Source organism: Canis aureus, chromosome 15 (genome assembly GCF_053574225.1).
Source record: "Canis aureus isolate CA01 chromosome 15, VMU_Caureus_v.1.0, whole genome shotgun sequence".
Taxonomy (NCBI): Eukaryota; Metazoa; Chordata; class Mammalia; order Carnivora; family Canidae; genus Canis; species Canis aureus.
This window is the reverse complement of record NC_135625.1, coordinates 41,441,391-41,451,948: the sequence shown is the minus strand read 5'-3', so window position 1 is coordinate 41,451,948 and position 10,558 is coordinate 41,441,391. Positions and strand designations below refer to the sequence as shown.

General features: G+C 41.0%; 1 protein-coding gene and 1 long non-coding RNA gene across 16 annotated transcripts in view; one reads left to right on the top strand and one right to left on the bottom strand.

The window, feature by feature from the left end:
• Window positions 1-10,558, bottom strand: part of IDO2 (indoleamine 2,3-dioxygenase 2) — a 56,042-nt gene that overhangs the window by 9,715 nt on the left and 35,769 nt on the right. The gene's annotated exons all lie outside the window — the stretch shown is intronic.
• Window positions 54-10,558, top strand: part of LOC144284583 (uncharacterized) — a 126,540-nt gene continuing 116,035 nt past the window's right edge. For 2 of the 4 annotated variants that reach the window (XR_013353030.1, XR_013353029.1), the window contains exon 1: window positions 1,077-2,155. This is a non-coding gene — a long non-coding RNA (uncharacterized LOC144284583). Of the gene's footprint in view, window positions 2,156-10,558 lie in introns of all 4 variants that reach the window. The other 2 variants (XR_013353020.1, XR_013353033.1) reach the window with 2 other exon arrangements.

Below are 10,558 nucleotides of genomic sequence, written 5' to 3'. Positions count from 1 at the left end.
GTGCTCTGCTCTTTTGTGACAATGTCCCATGTGCTGCACTTTTATTTGGGCCCTGTTTTTATAGCTTTTCCATCTGGTGCTCTGTTCCCACAAAAATATTAAGTATTATGTAGAAATTTTTGCTGAAGCAGTAATGACCAGCAATAATTTAATATTTTATCCTTGAAAGTAAAATGATTAGCCAATAGATATAAAATAACTTCAGTGTAAAAATATTGTCAATAAATGTAAGAAAAATCCATTTATTATATAACAGACAAAAAAATTAGCTAATTAAGAATGGGAAGAAGAGGATCCCTGGATGGCTCAGCGGTTTGGCACCTGCCTTCGGCCCAGGGTGTGGTCCTGGAGTCCCAGAATCGGGTCCCACGTCAGGCTCCCTGCATGGAGCCTGCTTCTCTCTCTGCCTGTTTCTCTCTCTGTGTCACTCATGAATAAATAAATAAAATCTTTAAAAAAAGAAAAAAAAAAAAGAATGGGAAGAACATCTTTGAACTGATAAATCCACTGAAAGCCTACTGTACATTTCGTACTTGATATTGAAAGATTAAAAATAAGTATTTTAAAATGTGGAACAAACAAGGATCAGCCTTTCTGTTCAACATGATGTTAGAAATCCAAGCCAGAAGAATAAGAAAAAAATATTTAAAGAAATAAAAGTTATAAGTATTATAAACGAAGGAGTAAAACATGATTCTCAAATAATATGATTTCAACATAGGAAACCCAAATGATTTGCAAATAATTACTAGAATTAATAAGAGTGTTTATCAAGGTCCTAGATCCAAGGTTAAAAGTCAAATGTCAATTTCATTCCATAAACCAGCAATATATAGTCGGGAGCTAGTTAAATCAAAAGATACCATATTCACTAGAAAAAAATGTAAAAAGCAACTATGAAAAAAACCAAAAGATATCAAAGTGTCTGACTTTGAATGAAATTAAAGAAAATTCAAGAAATTAAAGAAAAAAATCTGTCTATGTTGATGGACAAGAAAACTCAGTATCAATATCAAAGAGAAGAAATGTATCTAAAAAAGAGTTCTCTGTGTGGATAAATTTTAGTCAGCAGACAGCAACATGAAGGCATGATTTGGAGTGGCTTGCCCAACAACCTTAGTCGGTGTTTCTCTGCTATTCTCTGATTCTCCACACCCTTGATCATGAGACAGAAAGACTGCATATAATATCAGAATCATGATATTTTTCTCCAAATTAATGTATGGATTTAATGTAAAGTGAGCAAAATTTTTAACAGATTTTTTTCAGTGCAATTTGAGAAAAGCTGATTCTAGCAGTTTACATGAAAGGCAAAGTGTCGAAAATAGTACAGGCACTCCTGGAAAAGCAGGCCAAGACAAGGGGGTTTTCTTCATTTGAAATGAGAAATACTATGAAGCTATAGTTCTTAAGACAAATGATATTCCTGCTGGGGAAGACAGACAATGAAAGAGAATAGAAAACCTGGTAACAGAGCCAGTCATTTCATAAAGTCTGATATAAGACAGTGCCAATATTGCATTTAGGATTATTCAAACAAAGTAAATTGAATTTATTTCCCATGTCGCATTACATATAGATAATGATTATGTGAATTAAGGACTAAAATGTAAGAGACAAAACAACAATTTCAGGAGAAAATGCAGGAAAATATACTTATGACCTACCACTATGAAACAAAATCTTAGGCAAGACTTCCTAAAACATAGACTTGGCAAAAGAAAGGATAGATACTTTGACTATGTTTAAATGTAAAAGTCCCACTTTCAAAAGTCCTAAGACAAACCACAATATTTGCAACGCACTAACTAACAAGAAGCAGGCCACCAGGATGTACAAAAAAACGTACAAAAAGATACGAGGCCATTACAAATATAAGGAAACATCCGCATTCACAAAAGGGACAAGAGTGGTGAGCAGCAACAAGCATGCACATGCTCACACGTGCACACGGAAGAGCCCTGCACTGGAATCAGAATGTAGGGATGAGGTCATCCTCACGGTAGAGTAACAGCTTTCCACTGTCTGCCCCACCAAGAACACTGGTTCAGACGATCACACACAGACAAGAGCGTCTTTGCGAACATCCAGGAATTGGTTTAAGTTCCAGCCCTCCCCTGAGCAACAAGATCGGGAACTGGATACATCGAAGAAGGTAAGAACATTTTGTTTTGCTCACATGGCTCAGTCCGCACGGCGGCGGCAGCAGCCCAGGGCCGAGAGGCTTTCTAGGGCTGTGATTTTTCCCGTGAGGGAAAAGGAGCGCATATGAGCGAGCGCCTGGTGTCCCCAGCTGTATAGGAATCCTGCCAAGGGGACCCGTTTCTTTCTCACCCCATCCAGAACGTGGAGGCATGCCACACAACTGGGGAGACCGGGTATGGGGAGGAGTTAGCAGCCTGCCACGTGGGGCTCTTGTGTGTGTGTGTGGGGGGGGGGGCATTAAAGGGATGCAGATTATACCAATCACCTCACAGATCCTGTTAAGAAACCCTCCTGTGACATTCTGAGCATGCTTCCCCCGAAGATTATGTGGGACCCAGGAAATTTGCAAAAATCCCCTACACCTCGATGAGCAGAGCAGGACTAACTCTATTCTGTGCTGCACCGGCCACCTCCTGTGCCCCCACACGACCTGCTTATTGCTTAGGGCGCTGCCCCACCCTAGTCGAGCCCAGGGCACCCTAATCGGAAATCGGCTCAGTAATAGGCCAGCTCAAATGGATACTATAGGTAAAATGTAATTCAATCGGCCACCTGCGTGTGGACCGACAGGACTGTGCAACTTTCTGCCTATCCCATGGGCCACTGGCCCCTATAAAGCTGCTATGCCTCTTAGTCTCGGGGTCCAAGTCCCTGCTCCGCTGTGTCGGGTATACTTGGACCCAAGCTCGAGCTTGTAAATAAAGCCTCGTGTGTTTGCATCGCTGTCGGCTCCTTGGTGGTTTCTCGGATTCGCAATCTCGGGCACAATTACCCCAACTAGCACCGGGACCCCTCTGCTTGTAGTGTCTTCACCCACTCTGTGGCCAGCTCTGTGTGCACTCCTGTAGGCCGAAAGAGTGAGTTTTTACTGATGATTAGTGAGCTCATGCAGCAAACTGGTTGATTCTGTGGGATTGGGAGAAAGAGCACACATTTGAGTCTCGAACACTGCCCTAGGGAAGGCAAATGGAAGGCGGTCAGCCCCTGGCCTGGCTTTGCAGGATCAAGAGAAGGCACACACAATTAAAGCTGGGTGACAGGCACTGAGGAGGGCACTTGATGGGATGAACACTGGGTGTTATACATATAGTATAAGACAAATCGAACTCCAATAAAAAAAATATACAAAAATAAAATAAAATAAAACTTCTGCCACAAGAGGGGGCAAGTAGTATGGAGATGGCATATCCACAGCCTTCCGGGAAAGCCTCTGAATCCCTACCAGGGCTGATGGAAGGTATTTCCTTCCAATATTTGAAGAATACCTCTTCAAATATTTCTTGCAGCAATGCAAAGATTCACAGAACATTAAAAAAATCAAGGAAATATGACACTACCAAAGGAACAAAATAACTTTTTGTAGTTGATCCAAAAGAAATGCAGACCTATGATGTGCCTGATAAAATTAATTCAAAATATCTGTCTTAAGGGTGCTAAGTGAACTATAAGAAAACACAGAAAGACAAATCGAGAAAATCAAGAGAATGACACATGAACAAAATTAGAACTATAACAGAGAGATAAAAATCATCAAAAAGAACAGACTACTAGGAAATATATTTTGGAGAATGACTCTGAACACCATTCAGAAAATACCAAGTAGAGAACCTACTGCTCTGTTAACATGGGGCTGGTAAGGTAGCAGAACCATGGTTCTGGTTTCTGGGTGTAATGTGGGCACATTTTAGCTAAGAAGGGCATTTCCTACAAGATGATGACACAGAGGCTCCAAGAACACACCCAAGTTATGCTCCCTCCTTTCCCTTCCATGGTGGCTTCTGAGTAGAGCAGGGAAAAAGGCACCAAGGACTCTACATCTTTTGCCCGGAGGGCCAACCACAGGTCCATTTAACACCTGGCCAGACACCTTCCAGTGTTTCTGTTGTTGTGTTCAGCAAAACACAAAATATCGTGGTCAAGCATCCTTCTCTTTTAAATCCAAGTGAATCTCTAGAGAAATATAACATCTGCTTCTGATTTGTTTACACTGATAATAATTTTTGTGTCAGAAGCATTATTTTTCTTTTGTTTGGAAAAACCTGAGGGAACTTGCTTTTAAATTTTTCAGGGGTAGGGATTTAGATTTTATATTGAGAAGTAGTATTTACACAAAGCAAAACCAGGAAAGCCTTGCTTTGGATCAGTGCTGTAAAACCACAAACACTGAATTACTGTAGTGTTTTGACCTTACATTAACAACATTCGTCCTGTCCCACTTGGAGAAGTAACAGCAGGTGCTGTGTTACCAACACCTGCGATGAAGCATTGTAGACGCATAATCGAACCATACATCTGATGCTCACGACCACTAAACTGTAACTTTTTCGTGTAATTACAACTGTCAAAGCCATATACTTCTGGATGTCTTATCATCATCTTAAGCATGACAGGTCTCAAAGCAAGTTCATCATCCTCCCTCAGAGCCCCCGTTTACTTTGAAAACAATCACCCCATCAGGCCGAACTCAATTCAGTCTTCCAAGTGGCACATCTTTGCCAGAGGCAACGTGATCTTTTCTAACCAGCTGTGAAATCACGTTCGCTTCCTGGGCACGTCCTCCTGCCTCTGATGGTACCTACCCTCTGCCAGTCCTTGGTCCCCACCCCTGATGTTGGTCTTGTTGGTCTTTTCTGTTGCTATGACGCTCTAGCCCCTTCCCCTTTTCCCAGACTTGGTAGCATTGTTGGCAGGCTGCAAGCCGCTCTATGCGCTTGGATGAAACCGGGGCTTAAATCTGAAGTGTCAGTCGGAGCCAATCAGACAGAAGGTGAATAGAAAAAAATGTATGAAACAGAAGGAAGAGTGTAAACAAGCCTTGAGGGTGAAGAAAGTTGTAGAGAGCAAGGTGGGGTCTCTCACGTCAAGCAGGGGCCTGTGCCAAGCAATGAGGTAGGCAGGTAAGGGTACTGCTCCTGGGAGGTGTCCTGGGGACCCAGGCCTGACCACACGCAGAACCAGAGGGGGTCTGCAGGAGCCCGAGACTGATTCAATCCCTTTATTACGGGAGGACCCGGGCAGCGAGCTGTCAGCCTCCTCAGACGTGACCCCTCTGTGTCTGACCACCCTAAAAAGGCAGCGGCTGCCAGGCTCTGGCGGTCCCTCTCCACGGTCTCCGACGGGAGATCCCCGAGGCCCTGCCCTGCGGGAACAGCAGAAGCACCAGGTGCGGCCCGCCCCGGACCCACCGGACCGACTCTGGCTGTGGCCACTGCTTCTGCGACCTCGTTTGTCGTGTGACTTGCCTCCTGTTCGCTCTGCGTGCGCTGGAAGGAGCCGCGTTTAGTCACCTGGTGAGCTGCTGACTTTGGAATCTCGAACCTGCTCTATAATTATGGTCGACTTTGCTTTATTACCGAATGAAGCTGACCTTGTGGAAAGACACAACTCGTGTGCACCTTCGGAACGTGCTCAGGACAAAAATTCTTTTTGGGAACTAAAATCTAGTATTAGAAAGAACAAGTGGTGTCAAATAAAGATGAATTGAAATTAAAATATTCTGGGCTCAGACCATGCTGAATGCTGCAGAAAGGATTAAAGATTTTGTTTGGCCTTTTCTTTAGAATAATGGGGGCAGCCCGGGGGGCTCAGCGGTTTAGCACCGCCTTTAGCCCAGGGCCTGATCCTGGGGACTGGGGATCCAGTCCCGCATCAGGCTCCCTGCAGGGAGCCTGCTTCTCCCTCTGCCTGTGTCTCTGCCTCTCTCTCTCTCTCTCTCTGTCTCTCACGAATAAATAAAATCTAAAAGAAGAAGAAGAAGAAGAAGAAGAAGAAGAAGAAGAAGAAGAAGAAGAAAGAAGAAGAAGAAGGAAGAAGAAGAAGAAGGAAGAAGAAGAAAGAAGAAGAAGAAGAAGAAGAAGAAGAAGAAGAAGAAGAAGAAGAAGAAGAAGAAGAAGAAGAATGGATAAACTAGTGCATGCAATAGGAATGTAATGTGATAGGCATATGTAATTTAAAATTTTCTAGTGGTCGTATTTCAAAAGGTAAAAAAAGCTGGCAAAATTAATACCAATATTACATTTTAGCTAACTCACAATAATCCAGAATATTTTCATTTCAAAAGATAATATAAAAACTATTAATAAGTTTTTAGTAATAAATTTTTGAAATTTTCTGTATATGCTTACAAACTTAAGATTTATTTTACGCTTGGGGCACCTATGTAGCTCAGTTGGTTAAGCCACTGACTTTTGATTTCAACCTCAGGCCCTGATCTCAGGGTCGTGAAATCAATCCCAGAGTCCAGCTTCCCACTAATTGCAGAGTCTGCTTATCCTTTTCCCTCTGCTCTTCCCCAAGCGCTCTCTCTCTCTCTCTCTCTCTCTCTCTCTCTCTCCAACAGATAAGTAAGTAAAATATTTTAAAAATTTATTTTAAACTTACTACATTTCAATTTGGATGCTTAATTTTCAACAATTAAGTTGAAAACTGAAAATATGACCTATTCCATAGTATAGCTGTGTTTAACAAAAAACTATTTTACATTGATTCTATTTTTAATTTCAATTTCATTTGTTTAAACAGGATTCAAATTTAGTTCCCCAGTCACACTGATCACATTTCAAGTGTTCAATAGCCACATGTGGCTAGAGGCTACCTTACTGCAATGTGCCAGGAGAGAAGAGTTTGAGGAGTAAGGGCCTACACTTCAGGCTTCTGTGTAGAGAATGAATTAGACTAGGTAAAGGGCAGATGAGAGACAGGATGGGAAAGGTCACTGCAGAGTCCTGGCAAGTGATAATGAGAGCCAGTTCCAGAGCAATTGATGGAAACAGAGATAAAGGAAAGGATGCAAACGATACTCTAGAAAGAGACTTTCATTTGGGGGCAATAGGGTACTATCTCACTTGGACTTATCCTTCCACTAAAAACAATCTGAAAAGAGGGATAAGAGAAGCAAACATCTTAAAGGCATCAAGAAGCTGAAGAAATAGCAAGGAACTGCCAAGCAAAAATTTAAGGGAAAGCGGGAACCTAGGAAGGGAGACAGAAAATTAGAGTGGCAAAAGCATTTTTCCCTGAAGGCATTTGCCAATCCAGGTACACCTGGGCTTGGTTTTGGTGGCTTCTCTGTATGATACGGGCCATTAGTAAGACCCTGATCCCAGCCATAGTGAGGAATTTTACAGGATACCCTGCTCATATTAATCTGGGGATCCCAACTGCCTATATCTTAATATCACTGTGCATCTAGCTGCCACCCCCCTGTTGCTTGCCCTAGGAGACAAAATTGGGGGTATCTTGGCATTGTTTTTTTTTTTTTTTTTTGCACCTTTTCAGCCCAAGTTTAATTCCCTGATTAGTACATGGGCCCTCACTTGCTGAGCTTGTCAAGATGGTCCAGAATTTTAATGTCCCCAAGAACCAGGAAGAATTGAATACAAATATTTCTTTACCCCAGTTTCAAAAGACTGCCTACAAACAATGTTTCAAGGACAATGAACAATACCTAGGGGAAAAAAAGGCAAAAAAAGCAATCGCAGACACAAGAAAACATGACAGCCAGCAATGAGAATCAATAGTAAAAAAGAAATAACAAGAAGGAAACAGAATCAAGTTTCCAATATTAGAATCATCACATACAAATTATAAAATGGATACACATAGTATGTTGGATAAAAACAAAGGCAAGCTTGAAAATGTCTACAAGGAACAGAAAATTGTAAAAAATTAACAGGTTAGAAATTAATAAAATATGTTTTGGAAAGGAGACAATAAAATAACCTATTTGACATATGTATTTGGCAGCAGATCAGAAGCTGCTGAAAACTAATTAATTAGATCATAAGAATTAATCCAGAATGAAGCACAGAGAAATAAAGAGATGAGGAAAAAACAGCAAGACGTTAAGAGAATGGAGGATAGTGGACCAAGGTCTAACTTTAATCACAGTTGCAGTAGGATGACAGAGGACAGTGAGGTCCTGTCCCATCGTATCCTACAACCTTTGAGGATTTAATGGATGAGGACTTTCCAGAATGATGAATCATATCAATTAAAGAAGCATAATGAAGCCTACATGTCATAAACAGAACAACAGAAAGACTGACCCATAAAGAAAAAGTCACAAACAGACAAGAAAAAGATAGGTTAGGTTGCCCCAAACAAGTAACAGACTGACATGTAGTTTCCCAATAGTGACAACAGAAGGCAAAAGATGTTGGACTTATCTACTCAACATCTAAAAGAATATAGCTGTTAGCAAAAATATTCTAAAGGAATGGGATTGAAACGGCAATTTGCAGATGAGAGAGTTTGCCAGCAGCAGGTCTTCACTAGAGGAAATCTTTGTGGTAAAAGAAATGTGCGTAATGGAGTGATGGGCAAGACAAAAAGTTATTAATATGTAAGCAAATCTGAGTGAATTTTGGCCATATGCAATAATAATTATCATTGTAGATTTTTGGATATTTTTGATGTGTGATGTGCAATGTATATTCTCTCTTGTTTGCCTTAAAACATCTTCTGCAAAGACTTATGGAACTATTTATTATATTTGGGTTTTTGTAGGCATGCTTCTAGATTTGATGCACTGACATAATAAAATTGGACTTACGGTAAAATATGGTGGCTCAGGTGACTAGGGTATACTCAGGTTATTGTGTGTAACCAATCCACGAGTGAAGACAACTTTAGAAATATTATCCCATGGTATTTAGTAGAGAAGAATTCCAGTGTTAATTCTTTTCCAATTGGTTTTATTTTTTAGTTTATTTTTTCAAAGGTTAAGGACCATTTTTATTACTAGCAGGCTTTTATCACCAGTAGGCTGTTCTGACTGTAATTACCTCCTTCAGACCAAACAGGATATTCAGGAGCCTTTATCACAAATTCTTTTATACAAATGTCAAAAATGCTTTCAACAAATCTAAGAGTGTTCTAATCACACACCACTTTTAAACTTCTATTTAAGATAACAAAAATGAAAACAAGAACTGTGTTTCCAATTGGTTTTAGACAAAATAAATTTTCAAATCAGGAAGAAAAATTCTTTAGACAGAATTAAGTGGGCCAATTGTCAGATGGAAATAGTAGCAGAGGTTTACCATTTAGCACTGATTCACTGATTAAGAATCCTGCTTTAAACACATATCAAAGTGTTACAAGGAAACAGTTTGACTCCCTGTTATACTATTTAAAGGAAAAATTCTTACAAAACCAGTCAGTCAAGGAGAAGCTAGAAATTGTGTTGATTCAGAAGGAAATACAAAGCAAAAATCTCCATGGTTTCTTGGAGAGAAATTTATCCCTCAGCTTTTCTAAGGAGGAAATTAATTCTTAAAAACAAGAGCTGTAAAGAAACATGCCAGAAGTCACGCCAGTGTAATCTGGATGCTTGGAAATCCGAACATATTTTAGTCTCCCAGCTGAGCACAACACTCAGAGCTGGTTGAGTTCTCTACAAATCACCAAGAAAAGGGAAGCTGGCCATGGATTCTGTCGGTGCACAGTGCTGACATGCAGCAAGCAGTGCATGGTGAGGTGGACACAGTCTATCTGTGTGGTGCTGTTACGGACTTCTGCCTTAAGAAGAGTCAGGCTATGAAAACAGAGTAATCTGGTTTTATTTCCCAACCCGTGCTGAGGACTTATGTAAGGCAGGACTTATGTAAGGTAGAAGTCACATGTGGGCTGAGCAAAGGCCTAGTGACAGCATGTGGTCCTCAGAAAAGCAAACTGCAGCCTTACAATAAAGAGTACCTTCTCTTCTGCCATGGGCATGTTTTCAGGCTATCCTGCCTAGCAGTGAGATATTTAGGGAGGAAGGAAGTACAGCACACAACTCTTGCTAAAGTTAAGCTCAAAAAGAAATAATTTTTTGGTGAGCTCCATCTGGTTGGAAAAAGCAGGGGGAAGCTCTATTGATCTTGCAGAAAAAAGTCATTAACTATAAGCCAGACACAGTGACTAAGAAATTTGTGTGATTCTGTGAAACTTGCAGAGTCTAGTATTTGTCATTTTTTATAATTTCATTTTTCTGTTTACTATAGCTGCAAAACAAACCACTCGAAAGTGGCATAAAACAGCCAGTATATTACACTTGTGGCCTCTGTGGGTTAGAAATTTGGACAGAACACAGAGGATGGCTTTTCTCTGCTTCGTAGTGTTTGGGTCCTAAGGTGGGAAGACTTGAAGACAGGATGATCTGAAGTTGGGAACTTGGAATCATCCAAGGGGGCTCATTCACTCCTGGGCCAGGGGCCAACTGGAGCACCTACATTTGGGCTCCCTGTGTGGTCTGACAGCCTCATTCACAGCATGGTGGCCTCAGAGTGCGTTGTATTTTTATGTGGTGACTCAGTATCCAGGGTGGCGGTTGAATCACCTTCTCTAGCCTTGCCCAAGAACCCATGCA